Source organism: Pristiophorus japonicus, unplaced genomic scaffold (assembly GCF_044704955.1).
Source record: "Pristiophorus japonicus isolate sPriJap1 unplaced genomic scaffold, sPriJap1.hap1 HAP1_SCAFFOLD_43, whole genome shotgun sequence".
Taxonomy (NCBI): domain Eukaryota; kingdom Metazoa; phylum Chordata; class Chondrichthyes; family Pristiophoridae; genus Pristiophorus; species Pristiophorus japonicus.
The window spans coordinates 3,059,453-3,079,463 of record NW_027254201.1 but is presented as its reverse complement, the minus strand read 5'-3'; positions in this window follow the sequence as shown (position 1 = coordinate 3,079,463).

The window sequence follows — 20,011 nt, the reverse complement described above, 5'->3', positions numbered from 1 at the left end:
GTGTGGAATGATGTGTGAAATGATGTGTGGAATGCTGTGTGGATTGATGTGTGGAATGATGTGTGGAATGATGTGTGGAATGATGTATGGAATGATGTTTGGAATGTTGTGTGGAAAGATGTGTTTAATGATGTGTGGAACGAGGTGTGAAATGAGCTGTGGAATGATGTGTGGAATGACGTGTGGAATGAGTTGTGGAATGATGCGTGGAATGATGTGTGGAATGATATGTGGAATGATGTATTGAATGATTTGTGGAATAATGTGTGGAATGAGGTGAGGAATGATGTTTGGAATGAAGTTTGGAAAGATGTGTGGAATGATGTGGGAACGAGTTGTGGAATGAGATGTGGAATGATGCGTGGAATGACATGTGGAATGAGAAGTGGATGATATTTGGAATGTTGTTTGGAATGATGTGTGGATTGATGTGTGTTATGATGTGTGGAATGTTATGGAATGATGTGAGGAATGAGGTGTGGAATGATGTTTGGAATGATGTTAGGAATGATGTGCGGCATGATGTGTGGATTGAGGTGTGTAATGATGTGTGGAATGTTGTGGAATGATGTGTGGAATGAGGTGTGGAATGATGTGTGGCATGATGTGCGGAATGATGTGTGGAATGATGTGTGTAATAATGTATGGAATGATGTGTGGAATGATGTTTGGAATGATGTGTGGAATGATGTGTGGAATGATGTGTGGATTGATGTGTGTAATCATGTGTGAATGAGTTGTGGAATGAGGTGTGGAATGAGGTGTGGAATGAAGTTAGGAATAAGTTGTGGAATGATGTTTGGAATGATGTGTGGAATGAGGTGTGGAATTATATTTGGAATGCTGTGTGGATTGATGTGATGAATGATGTGTGGAATGAAGTGTGGAATGATGTGTGGAATGATTTGTGGAATGATGTATTGAATGATGTGTGGAATGATGTGTCGAATGACGTGAGGAATGATGTGTGGAATGAAGTGTGGAAAGATGTCTGGAATGATGTGTGGAACGAGCATTGGAATGAAATGTGGAATGATGCGTGGAATGATATGTCGAATGAGGAGTGGATGACATTTGGAATGTTGTTTGGAATGATGTGTGGATTGACGTGTGTCATGATGTGTGGCATGTTACGGAATGATGTGTGGAATGAGGTGTGGAATGATATTCGAAAGATGTGTGGAATGATGTGTGGAATGATGTTTGAAATGATGTGTAGATTGATGTGTGTAATGATATGTGGAATGTTATGGAATGTTGTGTGGAATGATGTATGGAATGATGTGTCAATGATGTGTGGAAAGGTGTGTGGAATGATGTGTGTAATAATGTGCGGAATGATGTGTGCAATGATGTTTGGAATGAGGAGTGGATTGATGTGTGGAATGATATGTGCAATGATGTGCGGCATGCTGTATAGAATGAGGTGTGGAATGTTGAGTGGAATGATGTGTGGAATTATACGGGGAATGATGTATTGAATGATGTGTGGAATGAGGTGAGGAATGATGTGTGGAATGAAGTTTGGAATGATGTGTGCAATGATGTGTCGAATGACATCTGGAATGATGTGTGGAATAATGTGTCGAATGATGTTGGGAATGATGTGTGGAATGATGCGTGGAATGTTCTGTGGAATGAGGTATGGATTGATGTTTGGAATGATATGTGGAAAGATGTGTGGAATTATGTGTGGAATGAGGTTTGGAATGAGGATTGGAATGATGTGTGAATGAGTTGTGGAATGAGGTGTGGAATGATGTGTGGAATGATGTTTGGAATGAGGTGTGGAATGATGTGTGGAATGATGTGTGGAATGATGTATGGAATTATGTATGTAATGATGTTTGGTATTATGTGTGGAATGAGGTGCTGAATGTCGTGTGGAATGACGTGTGAAATAATGTGTGCAATGATGTGTGGAATGTTTTGTGGAATGATGCGTGGAATGAGTTGTGGAATGAGGTGTAGAATGTTTTGTGGCATTAGGTGTGGAAAGATCATTGGAATGAGGTTTGGAATGATGTGTGGAATGCTGTGTGGATTGATGTGTGGAATGATGTGTGGAATGATGTGTGGAATGATGTATGGAATGATGTTTGGAATGTTGTGTGGAAAGATGTGTTTAATGATGTGTGGAACGAGGTGTGAAATGAGCTGTGGAATGAAGTGTGGAATGACGTGTGGAATGAGTTGTGGAATGATGCGTGGAATGATGTGTGGAATGATATGTGGAATGATGTATTGAATGATTTGTGGAATAATGTGTGGAATGAGGTGAGGAATGATGTTTGGAATGAAGTTTGGAAAGATGTGTGGAATGATGTGGGAACGAGTTGTGGAATGAGATGTGGAATGATGCGTGGAATGACATGTGGAATGAGAAGTGGATGATATTTGGAATGTTGTTTGGAATGATGTGTGGATTGATGTGTGTACTGATGTGTGGAATGTTATGGAATGATGTGAGGAATGAGGTGTGGAATGATGTGTGGAATGATGTGCGGCATGATGTGTGGATTGAGGTGTGTAATGATGTGTGGAATGTTGTGGAATGATGAGTGGAATGAGGTGTGGAATGATGTGTGGCATGATGTGCGGAATGATGTGTGGAATGATGTGTGTAATAATGTATGGAATGATGTGTGGAATGATGTTTGGAATGATGTGTGGAATGATGTGTGCAATGATGTGTGGATTGATGTGTGTAATCATGTGTGAATGAGTTGTGGAATGAGGTGTGGAATGATGTGTGGAATGAAGTTAGGAATAAGTTGTGGAATGAGGTTTGGAATGATGTGTGGAATGAGGTGTGGAGTGAGGTGTGGAATGATGTGTGGAATGAGGAGTGGAATGATGTGTGGAATGATGTATGTAATGACGATTTTGAATTATGTGTGGAATGAGGTGCTGAATGTGGTGTGGAATGATGTGTGGAAAGATGTGTGAAATGACGTGTGGAATGTTTTGTGGAATGATGTGTGGAATGATCTTTGGAATGAGGTTTGGAATGATTGTGGAATGATGTGTGGAATGATGCGTGGAATCATATGTGGAATGAGGTGTGGAATGATATGTGGAATGAGGTTTGGAATGATGTGTGGAATGATGTGTGGAAGGCTGTGTGGTATGATGTGTGGAATGATGTGTGGAATGATGTGTGGAATGATGTATGGAATGACGCGGTAAATGAAATGTCGAATGGTGTGTGTAATGATGTGTGGAATGATGTGTGGAATGTAGTGTGGAATGATGTTTGGAATGATTTGTGGAATGATGTATTGAATGATGTGTGGAATGATGTGTCGAATGAGGTGAGCAATGATGTGTGGAATGAAGTGTGGAAAGATGTCTGGAATGATGTGTGGAACGAGCTGTGGAATGAAATGTGGAATGATGCGTGGAATGATATGTCGAATGAGGAGTGGATGACATTTGGAATGTTGTTTGGAATGATGTGTGGATTGACGTGTGTGATGATGTGTGGCATGTTATGGAATGATGTGTGGAATGAGGTGTGGAATTATATTCGAAAGATTTGTGGAATGATGTGTGGAATGATGTTTGGAATGATATGTGGATTGATGTGTGTAATGATATGTGGAATGTTATGGAATGTTGTTTGGAATGAGGTATGGAATGATCTGTCAATGATGTGTGGAAAGGTGAGGTGGAATAATGTGTGTAATAATGTGTGGAATGATGTGTGGAATGATGTTTGGAATGAAGTGCGGATTGATGTGTGGAATGATGTGTGGATTGATGTGTGTAATGATGTGTGGAATGTTATAGAATGATGTGTGGAATGAGGTGTGGAATAATGTATGTAAAGATGTTTGGAATTATGTGTGGAATGATGCATGGAATCATATGTAGAATGAGGTGTGGAATGAGATTTGGAATGAGGTTTGGAATGATGTGTGGAATGATGTGTGGAATGCTGTGTGGATTGATGTGTGGAATGATGTGTGGAATGATGTGTGGAATGAGTTGTGGAATGATGCGTGGAATGATGTGTGGAATGATATGTGGAATGATGTATTGAATGATGTGTGGAATAATGTGTGGAATGAGGTTTGGAATGAGGATTGGAATGATGTGTGAATGAGTTGTGGAATGAGGTGTGGAATGATGTTTGGAATGAGGTGTGGAATGATGTGTGGAATGATGTGTGGAATGATGTATGGAATTATGTATGTAATGATGTTTGCTATTATGTGTGGAATGGGGAGCTGAATGTCGTGTGGAATGACGTGTGAAATAATGTGTGCAATGATGTGTGGAATGTTTTGTGGAATGATGTGTGGAATGAGTTGTGGAATGAGGTGTCGAATGTTTTGTGGCATTAGGTGTGGAAAGATCATTGGAATGAGGTTTGGAATGATGTGTGGAATGATGTGTGGAATGATGTGTGAAATGATGTGTGGAATGCTGTGTGGATTGATGTGTGGAATGATGTGTGGAATGATGTGTGGAATGATGTATGGAATGATGTTTGGAATGTTGTGTGGAAAGATGTGTTTAATGATGTGTGGAACGAGGTGTGAAATGAGCTGTGGAATGATGTGTGGAATGACGTGTGGAATGAGTTGTGGAATGATGCGTGGAATGATGTGTGGAATGATATGTGGAATGATGTATTGAATGATTTGTGGAATAATGTGTGGAATGAGGTGAGGAATGATGTTTGGAATGAAGTTTGGAAAGATGTGTGGAATGATGTGGGAACGAGTTGTGGAATGAGATGTGGAATGATGCGTGGAATGACATGTGGAATGTAAGTGGATGATATTTGGAATGTTGTTTGGAATGATGTGTGGATTGATGTGTGTAATGATGTGTGGAATGTTGTGGAATGATGTGTGGAATGAGGTGTGGAATGATGTGTGGCATGATTTGTGGAATGATGTGTGGAATGATGTGTGTAATAATGTATGGAATGATGTGTGGAATGATGTTTGGAATGATGTGTGGAATGATGTGTGGAATGATGTGTGGATTGATGTGTGGAAAGGTGTGTGGAATGATGTGTGTAATAATGTGTGGAATGATGTGTGGAATGAAGTTTGGAATAAGTTGTGGAATGATGTGTGGAAGGCTGTGTGGAATGATGTGTGGAATGATGTGTGGAATGATGTTTGGAATGACGCGGCAAATGAAATGTCGAATGGTGTGTGTAATGATGTGTGGAATGATGTGTGGAATGAAGTGTGGAAAGATGTGTTTAATGATGTGTGGAACGAGGTGTGAAATGAGGTGTGCAATGATGTGTGGAATGATGTATTGAATGAGATGTGGAATTATGTGTTGAATGAGGTGAGGAATGGTGTGTGGAATGAAGTGTGGAAAGATGTCTGGAATAATGTGTGGAACGAGCTGTGAAATGAAATGTGGAATGATGCATGGAATGATTTGTCGAATGAGGAGTGGATGACATTTGGAATGTTGTTTGGAATGATGTGTGGATTGACGTGTGTGATGATATGTGGCATGTTATGGAATGATGTGTGGAATTATGTGTGGAATGATATTCGAAAGATTTGTGGAATGTTTGTGTGGAATGATGTTTGGAATGATGTGTGGATTGATGTGTGTAATGATATGTGGAATGTTATGGAATGTTGTGTGGAATGAGGTATGGAATGATGTGTCAATGATGTGTGGAAAGGTGTGTGGAATGATGTGTGTAATAATGTGTGGAATGATGTGTGGAATGATGTTTGGTATGAAGTGTGGATTGATGTGTGGAATGATGTGTGGAATGATGTGTGTAATGATGTGTGGAATGTTATGGAATGATGTGTGGAATGAGGTGTGGAATAATGTATGTAACGATGTTTGGAATTATGTGTGGAATGATGCATGGAATCATATATAGAATGAGGTGTGGAATGAGATGTGCAATGAGGTTTGAATGATGTGTGAAATGATGTGTGGAATGCTGTGTGGAATGATGTGTAGAATGAGGTATGGAATGGTGTATGGAATGAGGTGTGGAATGTTGAGTGGAATGATGGGTGGAATGATATGTGCAATGATGTATTGCATGATGTGTGAAATGAGGTAAGGAATGATGTGTGGAATAACATTTGGAATGTTGTGTGCAATGATGTGTCGAATGATATCTGGAATGATGTGTGGAATAATGTGTTGAATGATGTTTGGAATGTTGTGTGGAAAGATGTGTTTAATGATGTGTGGAACGAGGTGTGAAATGAAGTGTGCAATGATGTGTGGAATGATGTGTGGAATGAGATGTGGAATTATGTGTTGAATGATGTGTGGAATGATGTGTGGAATGAGGTGAGGAATGATTTGTTGAATGAAGTGTGGAAGAATGTGTGGAATGACGTGTGGAACGAGGTGTGGAATGAGATGTGGAATGTTGCGTGGAATGATATGTGGAATGAGGAGTGGATGGAATTTGGAATGTTGTTTGGAATGATGTGTGGATTGATGTGCGTAATCATGTGTGGAATGTTATGCAATGATTTGTGGAATGCGGTGTGGAATGATGTTTGGAATAATGTGTGGAATGATGTGTGGCTTGATGTGTGGATTGACGTGGGTAATGATGTGTGGAATGTTATGGAATGATGAGTGGAATGAGGTGTGGAATGATGTGTGGAAAGATGTGTGGAATGATGTGTGGAAGGATATGTGGAATGATGTGTGGAATGATGTGTGGAATGATGTGTGGAATGTTGTGTGGAATGATGTGTGTAATGATGTGTGGAATGATGTGTGAATGGATGTGTGTAATGATGTGTGGATATTATGGAATGATGTGTGGAATGTTGTGTGGAATGATGTGTGGAATTGTGTTTGGAATAATGTGTGGAATGATGTTTGGAATGATGTATTGAATGATGTGTGTAATGATGTGTCAAATGATATCTGGAATTATGTGTGGAATGATGTGTGGATTGATTTGTGTCATGTTGTGTGGAATGTTATGGGATGATGTGTTGAATGAGGTATGGAATGATGTGTCAATGATGTGTGGAAAGAAGTGCGTTTTGATGTGTGGAATGATGTGTGGAATAATTGCGGAATGATCAGTGGAATGATGTGTGTAATGATGTGTGGAATGTTATGGAATGATGTGTGGAATGGGGTGTGGAATGATGTGAGGAAAGTTGTGTGGAATGATGTGTGGAATGAGATGTGGAATGATGTGTGGAATGATGTGTGGAATATGTTTGGAATGTTGTGTGCAATGATTTATGGAATACTGTGTGGAATAATGTGTGGAATGCTGTATGGAATGATGTGTGGAATGATCTACGGAATGACATGCGGAATGATGTTTGGAAGAAGGTGTGGATTGATGTGTGGAATGATGTGTGGAATGAGATGTGGAATGATACGTGGAATGATATGTGGAATGAAGTGTGGAATTATATTTTGAATGCTGTGTGGAATGACGTGTGCAATGATGTGTGGAATGACTCGTGGAATGAGGTGTGCATAGAGGTGTGGAATGATGTGTGCAATAATGTGTGGAATGAGCTATGGAATGATGTGTGGAATGATGTGTGAAATGAAATGAGGAATGAGGTGTGGAATGATATTGAGAATGCTGTGCGGAATGATGTGTTGAATGAGGTGTGGAATGTTGAGTGGAATGATGTGTGGAATGATATGTGGAAAGATGTATTGAATGATGTGTCGAATGAGGTGAGGAATGATGTGTGGTATGAAGTGTGGAATGATGTGTGCAATGATGTGTCGAATGATATCCGGAATGTTCTGTGGAATAATGAATGGAATAATGTTTGAAATGATGTGTGGAATGATGCGTAGAATGTTATGTGGAATGAGGTGCGGAATGATGTTTGGAATGATGTGTGGAATGATGTGTGCATTGATGTGTGGAATGATGTGTGGAATGATATGTGGAATGAGGTTTGGAATGAGGTATGGACTGATGTGTGGAATGATGTGTGGATTGATATGTGAAATGATGCGTGGAATGATGTGTGGAATGAAGTGTGGAATGATGTGTGGAATGCTGTGTGGAATGATGTGTGGAATAATGTGTGGAATGAGGTGTCGAATGAGGAGTGGAATGGTGTGTGGAATGATGTGTGGAATGATGTGTGAGAAGATGTGTGGAATCATATGAGGAATGATGTGTGGATTAATGTGTGGAATGATGTCTGAATGAGTTGTGGAATGTGGTGTGGAATGATGTGTGGAATGATGTGTGGAATGAGGTGTGGAATGATCTTTGGAATGATGTGTAGAATGAAGTGTGGAAAGATGTTTTGAATGATGTGTGGAATGATGTGTGGAATGAGTTCTCGAATGAGGTGTGGAATGATGTGTGGAATGAGGTGTGGAATGATGTGTGGAATGATGTGCGGAATGATGTGTGGAATGAAGTATGTAATCATGTTTGGAATTAAGTGTGGAATGAGGTGCGGAATGTGGTGTGGAATGATGTGTGGAATGATGTGTGCAAAGATGTGTGGAATGTTATGTGGAATGATGTGTGGAATGAGTTGTGGAATGAGCTGTGGAATGTTATGTGGAATGAGGTGTGGAATGATGTGTGGAATGAGGTGTGGATTAATGTGTGGAATGATATGTGCAATGATGTGTGTCATACTGTATGGAATGAGGTGTGGAATGTTGAGTGGAATGATGTGTGGAATGATACGGGGAATGATGTATTGAATGATGTGCGGAATGAGGTTAGGAATGTTGTGTGGAATGAAGTTTGGAATGATGTGTGCAATGATGTGTCGAATGATATCTGGAATGATGTGTGGAATAATGTGTGGAATGATGTTGGGAATGATGTGTGCAATGATGTGTGGAATGATGTGTGGAATGATTTGTGGAATGTTCTGTGTAATGAGGTATGGATTGATGTTTGGAATGATGTGTGGAATGATGTGTGCAATGATGTGTGGAATGATGTGTGGAATGAGGGATGGAATGAGGTATGTACTGATGTGTGGAATGATGTGGGGATTGATGTGTGGAATGATGTGATGAATGTTATGGAATGATGTGTTGAATGATTTGTGGAATGATGTGTGGAATGCTGTTTGGAATGAGGTGTGGAATGATGTGTGAATGATGTTTGGAATGAGGTGTGGAATGATGTGTGGAATGATGTGTGGAATGATGTATGGAATTATGTATGTAATGATGTTTGGCATTATGTGTGGAATGAGGTGCTAAATGTCGTGTGGAATGACGTGTGAAATAATGTGTGCAATGATGTGTGGAATGTTTTGTGGAATGATGTGTGGAATGAGTTGTGGAATGAGGTGTAGAATGATGCATGAAATCATATGTAGAATGAGGTGTGGAATGAGATGTGGAATGAGGTTTGGAATGATGTGTGGAATGATGTGTGGAATGCTGTGTGGATTGTTGTTTGGAAAGTTGTGTGGAATGATGTGTGGAATGATGTGTGGAATGATGCATGGAATCATATGTAGAATGAGGTGTGGAATGAGATGTCGAATGAGGATTGGAATTATGTGTGGAATGATGTGTGGAATGCTGTGTGGATTGTTGTGTGGAATGATGTGTGGAATGATGTGTGGAATGATGTGTGGAATGACGCGTTAAATGAAATGTGGAATGGTGTGTGGAATTACCTGTGGAATGATGTATGGAATGATGTGTGGAATGATGTGCGAAATGATGTGTGGAATGTTGTGTGGAAAGATGTGTTTAATGAAGTGTGGAACGAGGTGCGAAATGAGCTGTGGAATGATGTATGGAATGACGTGTGTAATGAGATGTGGAATGATGCGTGGAATGATGTGTGGAATGATATGTGGAATGATGTATTGAATGATGTGTGGAATAATGTGTGGAATGATGTGAGGAATGATATTTGGAATGAAGTGTGGAAAGATGTGTGGAATGATGTGGGAACGAGTTGTGGAATGAGATGTGGAATGATGCGTGGAATGACATGTGGAACTAGAAGTGGATGATATTTGGAATGTTGTTTGGAATGATGTGTGGATTGATGTCTGTAATGATGTGTGGAATGTGATGGAATGATATGGGGAATGAGGTGTGGAATGATGTGCGGCATGATGTCTGGATTGAGGTGTGTAATGATGTGTGGAATGTTGTGGAATGATGTGTGGAATGAGGTGGGAATGCTGTGTGGCATGATGTGTGGAATGATGTGTGGAATGATGTGTGTAATAATGTATGGAATGATGTGTGGAATGATGTTTGGAATGATGTGTGTAATGATGTGTGGAATGATGTGTGGATTGATGTGTGTAATGATGTGTGGAATGTTGTGGAATGATGTGTGGAATGAGGTGTGGAATGATGTGTGGCATGATGTGTGTAATGATGTGTGGAATGATGTGTGTTATAATGTATGGAACGATGTGTCGAATGATGTTTGGAATGATGTGTGCAATGATGTGTGGAATGATGTGTGGATTGAAATGTGTTATCATGTGTGAATGACTTGTGGAATGAGGTGTGGTATGATGTGTGGAATGATGTTTGGAATGAGTTGTGGAATGAGGTTTGGAATGATGTGTGGAATGAGGTGTGGAAAGATGTGTGGAATGATGTGTGGAACGAGCTGTGGAATGAAATGTGGAATGATGTGTGGAATGATATGTGGAATGATGTATTGAATGATGTGTGGAATGATGTGTCGAATGAGGTGAGGAATTATGTGAGGAATGAAGTGTGGAAAGATGTGTGGAATGATGTGTGGAATGTTATGGAATGATGCGTGGAATGAGGTGTGGAATCATCTTCGAAAGATTTGTGGAATGATGTGTGGAATGATGTTTGGATTGATGTGTGGATTGATCTGTGTAATGATGTGTGGAATGTTATGGAATGTTGTGTGGAATGAGGTATGGAATGATGAGTCAATGATGTGTGGAAAGGTGTGTGGAATGATGTGTGTAATAATGTGTGGAATGATGTGTGGATTGATGGGTGTAATGATGTGTGGAATGTTATGGAATGATGTGTGGAACGAGGTGTAGAATGATGTATGTAATGATGTTTGGAATTATGTGCGGAATGATGTGTGGAATGCTGAGTGGAATGATGTGTGGAATGATGTGTGGAATGATGTGTGGAATGATGTATGGAATGACGCGTTAAATGTAATGTAGAATGCTGTGTGGAATTATCTGTGGAATGATGTGTGGAATGATGTATGGAATGATGTGTGGAATGATGTGTGGAATGTTGTGTGGAAAGATGTGTTTAATGATGTGTGGAACGAGGTGTGAAATGAGGTGTGGAATGATGTGTGGAATGATGTGTGGAATGAGATGTGGAATGATGCGTGGAATGATGTGTGGAATGATATGTGGAATGATGTATTGAATGATGTGTGGAATGATGTGTGGAATGAGGTGAGGAATGATGTTTGGAATCAAGTGTGGAATGATATGGGGAATGATGTGGGAACGAGTTGTAGCATGAGATGTGGAATGATACGTGGAATGATATGTGGAATGAGGAGTGGATGATATTTGGAATGTTGTTTGGAATGATGTGTGGATTGATGTGTGTAATGATGTGTGGAATGTTATGGAATGATATGTGGAATGAGGTGTGGAATGATGTTTGGAATGATGTGTGGAAGGATGTGCGGCATGATGTGTGGAATGATATGTGTAATAATGTGTGGAATGATGTGTTGAATTATGTTTGGAATGGTGTGTGGAATGATGTGTGGAATGATGTGTGGAATGATGTCTAATGGTGTGTGAATGTGTTGTGGAATGAGTTGTGGAATGATGTTTGGAATGATGTTTGAAATGAGGTTGTGAATGATGTTTGGAATGATGTGTAGAATGATGTATGTAATGATGTTTGGAATTATGTGCGGAATGATGTGTGGAATGCTGGGTGGAATGATGTGTGGAATGATGTGTGGAATGATGTATGTAATGATGTTTTGAATTATGTGTGGAATGGGGTGCTGAATGTGGTGTGGAATGATGTGTGGAATGTTTTGTGGAATGATGTGTGGAATGATCTTTAGAATGAGGTTTGGAATGATTTGTGGAATGATGTGTGGAATGATGTGTGGAATGATCTTTAGAATGAGGTTTGGAATGATTTGTGGAATGATGTGTGGAATGATGCGTGGAATCATATGTGGAATGATGTGTGGAATGATATGTGGAATGAGGTTTGGAATGATGTGTGGAATGATGTGTGGAATGCTGTGTGGATTGATATGTGGAATGATGTGTGGAATGATGTGTGGCATGATGTATGGAATGTAATGGAATGATGTGTGGAATGATGTGTGGAATGATATCTGGAATTATGTGTGGAATGATCTGTAGAATGATGTTTGGAATGATGTGTGGATTGATGTGTGTAATGATGTGTGGAATGTTATGGAATGTTGTGTGGAATGAGTTGTGGAATGAGGTGTTGAATGATGGGTGGAATGATGTGTCGAATGATCTGTGGAATGATGTGTGAATGATGTGTGGAATGATGTTTGGAATGATGTGTGGATTTATGTGTGTAATGATTTGTGGAAGGTTATGGAATGTTGTGTGGAATGATGTATGGACTGATGTGTCAATAATGAGTGGAATGATGTGTGGAATGATGTTTGGAATGATGTGTGGAATGATATGTGGAATGATGTGTGGATTGATGTGTATAATGATGTGTGGTATGTTATTGAATGATGTGTGGAATGATATTGGAATGATGTGTCAATGATGTGTGGAATGATGTGTGGAATGATGTGTGGAATGAGTTCTGAAATGAGGTGTGGAACGATGTGTGGAATGATGTGTAGAATGAGGTGTAGAATGATGTGTGGAATGATGTGTTGTATGATTTGTGGAAAGATGTGTGGAATGATGTGTGGAATGAGATGGTGAATGATGTGTGCAATGATGTGTGGAATGCTGTATGGAATGATGCGTGGAATGATATGTGGAATGAGGTGTGGAATGATATTTTGAATGGTGTGTGGAATGATGTGTGCAATGATGTGTGGAATGATGTGTGGAATGAGGTGAGGAATGCTGTGTGGAATGAATTGTGGAATGATGTGTGGAATGAGGTGTGGAATGATGTGTGGAATGATGTGTGGAATGAGATGTGGATGAGGTATGGAATGATTTTTGGAATGCTGAGTGGAATGATGTGCTGAATGATGTGTGGAATGAGTTGTAGATTGAAGAATGGAATGAAGTGTGCAATGATGTATGGCATGCTGTATGGAATGAGGTGTGGCATGTTGAGTGGATTGATGTGTGGAATGATATGTGGAGTGATGTATTGAATGATGTGTGGAATGAGGTGAGGAATGATGTGTGGAATGAAGTGTGGAATGATGTGTGCAATGATGTGTCGAATGATATCAAGAATGATGTGTGGAATAATGTGTGGAATGATGTTTGGAATGATATGTGGAATGATGCGTGGAATGCTATGTGGAATGAGGTGTGGAATGATGTTTGGAATGATGCGTGGAATAATGTGTGGAATGAGTTGTGGAATGAGGTGCGGAATGATGTGTGGAATGATGTGTGGAATGAGGTGTGGGATAATGTTTGCAATGATGTATAGAATGAAGTGTGGAATAATGTGTTGAATGATGTGTGGAATGATGTGTGGAATGAGATGTGGAATGATGCGTGTAATGATGTGTGGAATGATATGTGGAATGATGTATTGAATGATGTGTGTAATGATTTGTAGAATAATGTGTGGAATGATTTGTGGAATGAAGTGTGGAAAGATGTGTGGAATGATGTGTGGAACGAGGTGTGGACTGAGATGTTGAATGATGCGTGGAATGATATGTGGAATGAGTAGGTGATGATATTTTGAATGTTGCTTGGAATGATGTGTGGATTGATGTGTGTCATGATGTGTGGAATGTTATGGAATAATGTGTGGAATGAAGTGTGGAATGATGAATGGCATGATGTGTGGATTGACGTGTGTAATGATGCGTGGAATGTTATGGAATAATGTGTGGAATGAAGTGTGGAATGATGAATGGCATGATGTGTGGAATGATATGTGGAATGATGTATTGAATTATGTGTGGAATGATGTGTGGAATGATGTTTGGAATGATGTGTGGAATGATGTGTGGAATGATGAATTGAATGATGTGTGGAATGATGTGTCGAATGATATCTGGAATGATGTGTGGAATGATGCGTGGAATGATGTGTGGAATGATGCGTTGAATGATGTGTGGAATGATGTGTGGATTGATGTGTGTAATGATGTGTCAATGATGTGTGGAATGATGTGTGGAATGATGTGTGGAAAGATTTGTGGAATGAGATCTGGAATGAGGTGTGGAATGATGTGTGGAATGAGGTGTGGAATGATGTGTGGAATGAGGTGTGGAATGATGTGTGCAATGATGTGTAGAATTAGGTGTGGAATGATGTGTTGAATAATTTGTGGAAAGATGTGTGGAATGATGTGTGGAATGAGATGTGTAATGATGTGTGGAATGAGCTGTGGAATGATGTGTGGAATGTTGTGTGCAATGATGTGTGGAATGCTGTGTGGAATTATGTGTGGAATGCTGTGTGGAATGATGTATGGAATGAAGTATGGAATGACGTGCGGAATGATGTGTGGAATGAGGTGTGGATTAATGTGTTGAATGATGTGTGGATTGAGATGTGGAATGATGCGAGGAATGATATGTGGAATGATGTGTTGAATGATATTTGGAATGCTGTTTGGAATGATGTGTGCAATGTTGTGTGGAATGATGTGTGGAATGAGGTGTGCAATCATGTGTTGAATGCCGTGTGGAATAATGCGTGGAATGATGTGTGGAATGATGTGTGGAATGATATGTGGAATGAGGTGAGGAATGATGTGTGGAATGAAGTGTGGAAGGATGTGTGGAATGACGTGTGGAACGAGGGGTGGAATGAGATGTGGAATGATGCGTGGAATGATATGTGGAATGAGGAGTGGATGATATTTGGAATGTTGTTTGGAATGATGTGTGGATTGATGTGTGGCTTGATGTGTGGATTGACGTGTGTAATGATGTGTGGAATGTTATGGAATGATGTGTGGAATGCGGTGTGGAATGATGTTTGGAATGATGTGTGGAATGATGTGTGGATTGATGTGTGGATTGACGTGTGTAATGATGTGTGGAATGTTATGGAATGATCTGTGGAATGATGTGTGGAATGCGGTGTGGAATGAGGTGTGGAATGTTGTGTGGAAAGATGTGTGGAATGATGTGTGGAATGAGATGTGGAATGATGTGTGGAATGATGTGTGGAATGTTGTGTGGAATGATGTGTGGAATGATGCATGTAATCATGTTTGGAATTATGTGTGGAATGAGGTGCGGAATGTGGTGTGGAATGATGTGTGGAATGATGTGTGCAAAGATGTGTGGAATGTTTTGCGGAATGATGTGTGGAATGAGTTGTGGAATGAGGTGTGGAATGTTATGTGGAATGAGGTGTGGAATGATCTTTGGAAAGAGGTTTGGAATGATGTGTGGAATGATTTGTGGAATGATGTGTGGAATGATGCATGGAATCATATGTAGAATGAGGTGTGGAATGAGATGTGGAATGAGGTTTGGAATGATGTGTGGAATGATGTGTGGAATGCTGCGTGGTTTGATGTGTGGAATGATGTGTGGAATAATGTGTGGAATGATGTGTGGAATGACGTGTTTCATGATGTGTGGATCGTGGTGTGAAATGAGCTGTGGAATGATGTGTGGAATGACGTGTGCAATGAGATGTGGAATGATGCGTGGAATGATGTGTGGAATGATATGTGGAATGATGTCTTGAATGATGTGTGGAATAATGTGTGGAATGAGGTGAGGAATGATGTTTGGAATGAAGTGTGGAAAGATGTGTGGAATGAAGTGGGAACGAGTTGTGGAATGAGATGTGGAATGATGTTTGGAATGAGTTGTGGAATGAGGATTGGAATGATGTGTGGAATGAAGTGCGGAATGAGTTGTGGAATTTTGTGTGGAATGATGTGTGGAATGATGTGTGGAATGATGTGTGGAATGTTATGGAATGATGTGTGGAATGAGGTGTGGAATGATGTTTGGAATGATGTGTGGAATAATGTGCGGCATGCTGTGTGGATTGAGGTGTATAATGACGTGTGGGATGTTGTGGAATGATGTATGGAATGATGTGTGGAATGATGTGTGGCATGATGTGTGGAATGATGTGTGGAATGATGTGTGTAATAATGTATGGAATGATGTGTGGAATGATGTGTGGAATGATGTGTGGATTGATGTGCGTTATCATGTGTGAATGAGTTGTGGAATTAGGTGTGGAATGATGTGTGGAATGATGTTTGGAATGAGTTGTGGAATGAGGATTGGAATGATGTGTGGAATGAAGTGCGGAATGAGGTGTGGAATTTTGTGTGGAATGATGTGTGGAATGATGTGTGGAATGATGTATGTAATGACGTTTTGAATTATGTGTGGAATGAGGTGCTGAATGTGGTGTGGAATGATGTGTGGAAAGATGTGTGCAATGATGTGTGGAATGTTTTGTGGAATGATGTGTGGAATGATCTTTGGAATGAAGTTTGGAATGAATTGTGGAATGATGTGTGGAATGATGCGTGGAAAGGAGTGTGGAATGATGTGTGGAATGATGTGTGGAATGATGTGTGGAATGATGTATCGAATGACGCGGTAAATGAAATGTGGAATGGTGTGTGTAATGATGTGTGGAATGATGTGTGGAATGAAGTGTGGAATGATGTGTGGAATGATATGTGGAATGATGTATGAATGATGTGTGGAATGATGTGTCGAATGAGGTGAGGAATGATTTGTGGAATGAAGTGTGGAAAGATGTATGGAATGATGTGTGCAACGAGCTGTGGAACGAGATGTGGAATGATGCGTGGAATGATATGTCGAATGACGAGTGGATGACATTTGGAATGTTGTTTAGAATGATGTGTGGATTGACGTGTGTAATGATGTGTGGAATGTTATGGAATGATGTGTGGAATGAGGTGTGGAATGATATTATAAAGATTTGTGGAATGATGTGTGGAATGAGGTATGGAATGATGTGTCAACGATGTGTGGAAATTTGTGTGGAATGATGTGTGTAATAACGTGTGGAATGATGTGTGGAATGATGTTTGGAATGAAGTGTGGATTGATGTGTGGAATGATGTGTGGATTGATGTGTGAAATGATGTGTGGAATGTTATGGAATGATGTGTGGAATGAGGTGTGGAATGATACATGTAATGATGTTTGGAATTATGTGTGGAATGATGCATGGAATCATATGTAGAATGAGGTGTGGAATGAGATGTGGAATGAGGTTTGGAATGATGTGTGGAATGATGTGTAGAATGCTGCGTGGAATGATGTGTGGAATGATGTGTGGAATGATGTGTGGAATGATGTCTGGAATGACGTGTTAAATGAAATGTGGAATGGTGTGTTTAATGATCTGTGGAATGATGTGTGGAATGATGTGTGGACTGGTGTGTGGAATGATGTGTGGAATGAGATGTGGAATGATGCGTGGAATGGTGTGGAATGACATGTGGAATGTTGTATTGAATGATGTGTGGAATGATGTGTGGAATGAGGTGCGGAATGATGCTTGGAATGAAGTGTGGAAAGATGTATGGAATGATGTGGGAAGGAGTTGTGGAATGAGATGCGGAATGATACGTGGAAGGACATGTGGAATGAGGAGTGGATGATATTTGGAATGTTGTTTGGAATGATGTGTGGATTGATGTGAGTAATGATGTGTGGAATGTTATGGAATGATGTGTGAATGAGGTGTGGAATGATGTTTGGTATGATGTGTGGAATGATGTGCGGCATGATGTGTGAATTGAGGTGTGTAATGATGTGTGGAATGTTATGGAATGATATGTGGAATGAGGTGTGGAATGATGTGTGGCATGATGTGTGGAATGATGTGTAGAATGATGCGTGTAATAATTTGTGGAATGATGTGTGGAATGATATGTGGAATGATGTATGTAATGATGTTTTGAATTATGTGTGGAATGAGGTGCTGAATGTGGCGAGGAATGATGTGCGGAAAGCTGTGTGCAATGATGTGTGGAATGTTTTGTGGAATTATGAGTGGAATGATCTTTGGAATGTGGTTTGGAATGATTTGTGGAATGATGTTTGGAATGATGCGTGGAATCATATGTGGAATGAGGTGTGGAATGATTTGTGGAATGAGGTTTGGAATGGTGTGTGCAATGATGTGTGGAATGCTGTGTGGAATGATGTGTGGAATGATGTGTGGAATGCTGTGTGGCATGATGTATGGAATGACACGGTAAATTAATTGTGGAATGGTGTGTGGAATGATGTGTGGATTGACGTGTGTAATGATGTGTGGAATGTTGTGTGGAATGATGTGTGGAATGATATCTGGATTGATGTGTGTAATGATGTGTGGAATGTTATGGAATGTTGTGTGGAATGAGTTGTGGAATGATGTGTTAAATGATGTGTAGAATGATCTGTGGAATGATGTGTGAATGATGTGTGGAATGATGTTTGGAATGATGTGTGGATTGATGTGTGGAATGATGTAGGTAATCATGTTTGGAATTATGTGTGGAATGAGGTGCGGAATGTAGTGTGGAATGATATGTGGAATGATGTGTGCAAAGATGTGTGGAATGTTTTGTGGAATGATGTGTGGAATGAGTTGTGGAAAGAGGTGTGGAATGTTATGAGGAATGAGGTGTGGAATGATCTTTGAAAAGAGGTTTGGAATGATGTTTGGAATGATGTGTGGAATGAGGTGTGCAATTATATTTGCAATGCTGTGTGGAATGATGTGATGAATGATGTGTGGAATGAGGTTTGGATTGATGTGTGGAATGATATGTGCAATAATGTGTGGCATGCTGTATGGAATGAGGTGTGGAATGTTGAGTGGAATGATGTGTGGATTGATGTGTGGAATGATGTGTCGAATGATTTGTGGAATGAGTTCTGGAATGAGGTGTGGATTGATGTGTGGAATGATGTGTGGAATGATGTGTGGAATGAGGTGTGGAATGATGTGTGCAATGATGTGTAGAATGAGGTGTGGAATGATGTGTTGAATATTTTGTGGAAAGTTGTGTGGAATGATGTGTGGAATGAGATGTGTAATGATGTGTGGAATGAGGTGTGGAATGATGTGTGGAATGTTGTGTGCAATGATGTGTGGAATGCTTTGTGGAATTATGTGTGGAATGCTGTGTGGAATAATGTATGGAATGAAGTATGGAATGATGTGCGGAATGATGTGTGGAATGAAGTGTGGATTGATGTGTGGAATGATGTGTGGATTGAGATGGAGAATGATGCGTGGAATGATCTGTGGAATGAGGTTTGGAATGATATTTGGAATGCTGTTTGGAATGATGTGTGCAATGTTGTATGGAATGAAGTATGGAATGATGTGTGCTTTGATATGTGAAATGATGTGTGGAATGATGTGTGGAATGAAGTGTGGAATGATGTGTGGAATGCTATGTGGAATGATGTGTGGAATAATGTGTGGAATGAGGTGTCGAATGAGGAGTGGAATGATGTGTGGGAAGATGTGTGGAATCATATGAGGAATGATGTGGATTAATGTGTGGAATGATGTGTGAATGAGTTGTGGAATGAGGTGTTAAATGATGTGTGGAATGACGTGTGGAATGAGGTGTGGAATGATGTTTGGAATGATGTGTAGAATGAAGTATGGACAGATGTTTTGAATGATGTGTGGAATGATGTGTGGAATGAGTTGTGGAATGAGGTGTGGAATAATGTGTGGAATGAGGTGTGGAATGATGTGTGGAATGTTTTGTGGAATGATGAGTGGAATGAGTTATGGAATGAGGTGTGGAATGATATGTGGAATGATGTTTGGAATGAATTGTGGAATGATGTGTGGAATGATGTGTGGAATGATATGTGGAATGATGTGTGTAATGACGTTTTGAATTATGTGTGGAATGAGGTGCTGAATGTGGTGTG